This window comes from Danio rerio, chromosome 1, assembly GCF_052040795.2.
Source record: "Danio rerio strain M-AB ecotype USA chromosome 1, GRCz13ab, whole genome shotgun sequence".
NCBI lineage: Eukaryota > Metazoa > Chordata > Actinopteri > Cypriniformes > Danionidae > Danio > Danio rerio.
The window spans coordinates 13,874,899-13,877,810 of NC_141021.1; the positions used below are offsets into that span (position 1 = coordinate 13,874,899).

General features: G+C 35.4%; 1 long non-coding RNA gene across 1 annotated transcript; it reads left to right on the forward strand.

Annotated features, from left to right (window-relative positions):
- The first annotated feature begins 858 nt into the window (after positions 1 to 858).
- Positions 859 to 2,350, forward strand: LOC147846702 (uncharacterized). The gene is made up of 4 exons (XR_015476355.1): positions 859 to 911; positions 1,619 to 1,735; positions 1,829 to 1,870; positions 2,215 to 2,350. It is a non-coding gene; the product is annotated as an uncharacterized LOC147846702 (long non-coding RNA).
- Positions 2,351 to 2,912: the final 562 nt, after the last annotated feature.

The window sequence follows — 2,912 nt, forward strand, 5'->3', positions numbered from 1 at the left end:
GGTACAATTTCAGAATGAGCCTAGGTTGGAAATGTCTGCTTTGTTTTTGGATAACTTTGGATATTCAACTCTGGATTGTCTGACTACACCACTTTGGTTCAGACCAGGCAAAAAGCCTAAGACTAGTTTGCTAGTAGGTTTTTCGAAAAATGTTAAAATCCAGAAAATGTCTTCACACAGTGACACAAGAGTGTTTAGTACACTGTTAGACATTTCTGTAAATTACACAGTTATTTACTGTATTTCACCCAGTGTAATACTGCAAATTCATTTTACGGTAAATAACTGTATTTACCGTTGCATTATGGGAATTTAGTGTGACGTCGAACAACATATACAGCGATGTACTGTATTTGTAAAAATTCGTGTATTATACTGTATTTTCCACAACTGCTTCAACGCCACCTTGCGGCGATTCGACTACTCTGCACCACATTTTTGCCTGAGGACCCTGGAGCAATTCTGGAGGACAATTTATCAGTGTGCCTGAAGAACATACTGGATTTAACAAACTTTACTCTGGTAAGCTGAGGCAGTGTTTCATTTTACAGAATGTTTTGTGGACGAGAATAGAACAAAGTAAAGTATAAAGTTGGCTATTATTATTTTCTCTGGCTTGGCGTTATTTCGCCCATTTGAGAAATATATCATCTATTAAGATGTTACCTTTATTTAATTTATTACATTAACACTACTATTACTTTAAATAAGACTGTTTATGACTATTAGCCATTGTTCTCGTCATATCTTTTTATTTATTTACATAGGAACCGGTGTTGCAGCGGGTTTTGGTTTAGGAGGGAACCAGAGGTATGCAGACAGTTTTGGAGGACACTTAGCACGAGACAACGGTCCGGCAGAGAGTGTTTTCCCCCAGAAGAATATGAATGAAAGACCATCAAATAATCCAGGTAAAAGCGCGTCTGTCTGTGCTGACAACATTCGACATTGATTTGAGCACCTCTATTAGCCTTTGTTTGCTCGGCAACATTAGCGGAAGCGATCTTAAAATGGTAATGTTAACTGTTAGCTAAACTGAGCTAAGTTTATACTGAATTGGACTCAAACTCATTTTAACGTGCAACGTTTAACTTATATTGATTTATACTATATATATTAGATGTTGTGAACTTATTTTTCTCTGGTTTAGAGTAACTTATAACGTTAGCTTGAGAAAATAACATCGCGACGTAACCTATAAGAACGTTAACGTAAATCTACAATATGCATAGAGGTAAAGTTGGTTTTATATTCGCACATTCGTTCATTTAGAAGACTCTAACGTTATACTGTTTACCATGTTACTTTGAATATTCGATCAGAATTAGCATGCCTTGAAATCAACATTAACACTGTTTATTTGACCGTGAGCATGTTGTACTTTGATAGTCGTTAGCTGCTAAAATGATTTCACTATTTAGAGTTTGCAAATAATACTTTTATGAAATTAAATTATTAAGGGGGAAGTCTGAATCTGCTAATATAAAACCAACTTTACCTTTATGCATTATGCTAATAACCACCTTTTTGCTATTTATTGTTTGCTAATTATTTTTTTATCACAACTCTTGACATTTGGTTTAACATAATTGTTACCATTATATTTTTTTCTGTTTAGATATGGCACGAGCACAGCAGCAGGTTTTGTCTGAAGAAACAAACAGCATTTCGGAGGAACATCTTGATCAGCACAGCCTTATGCTTAAAAAATAAGCAAGACCAGTAAGCAACCAAGGTAAACGAATAAAAAAAAAAGTTGTGTGGAGTTTGTGGATTGTAGCATGGTATTCTTATCTATATTTTTGGCTTTTTTATGGTCTCAATATAGAATACTGGGAGCCTGCCTGTGCAAACTGGACCTCATACAACAGTAAGTACTGTACATCTATTTGTTTCTCAATATAGTAACGTTACTTTTAATACAAAATGTGTCACATGTTTAGTTGCTAGCTAAATAAAAAATCTTTTTCCCTTTTTTATTAAACCATTTAGTAGGGTTTTTTTTTTCTTTGTTTATAATATTTTTGAGCAGATTGAGGTCTGTCATGGGTCAGACATTTCAAAATACAATAATTAATATTGGGATACATGCATTTGTCTATGTATTAAATGTCTTTTTCCCCATTTCATGTTGCCTAAATATTTTGTAATATTAAATAATAAATATTATTATATTAAATAAAATAATAAAAATTTTTGTATAAATAATTCCAGAGGATGAAACAAAATGCACAGCAACAACCAGAGTGAGCCAGAAGAAGGCAGGAGAAGTAGTGAAGAGAATGACAACCATGAACAACAGTGAGTTATCCTTCTTTCACCAGCTAACTGAGAACTTGGATTAGGTGAGACACTCTCAATAATTGTATCAGTATTCAGTCAGTTTTAGTTTATTAGGAATACATAAAACAAATAGTCTAATCTGTCCTGCTGTGAATCAACCCATCACAAATGCTTCAATGTTTTTGTAAAACCTTGTTAGGGGAAAAAATAAACAGGACATTCTGGTTAGTTATCTTTTAAACATGGTAGTGAGCAGGTTATGAGCAGGAGCCAGTTGCTCAGTACCAGCTGAAAACTAGCCCAACCTAGCTGCCATGCTTCAAAATAATTAACCAGTATATGATTTATTTTTTTAACAAGCTTCTTCTATGCTTATGTTAGTCTGTTTGTCCTTATCCAGAGTTCTTCATCATCCTGGACTGGGCCAAATCCTGACCAGATGCTGTGGTGGTCATGGAGGAGTGAATCCTAAAAGACACACGTGATCAATGAGTTTCCGCATTGATCCAATGGGCCAGCCTGACCACCCGCTGGTGAACTTTCAAGCCTCCGGTGCCTAGACTGCGGCCTTGCACAAGTTTGGCTAGAGGAGAACTGGTCGTGCACAACTGAGCCTGGTTTCACTCAAG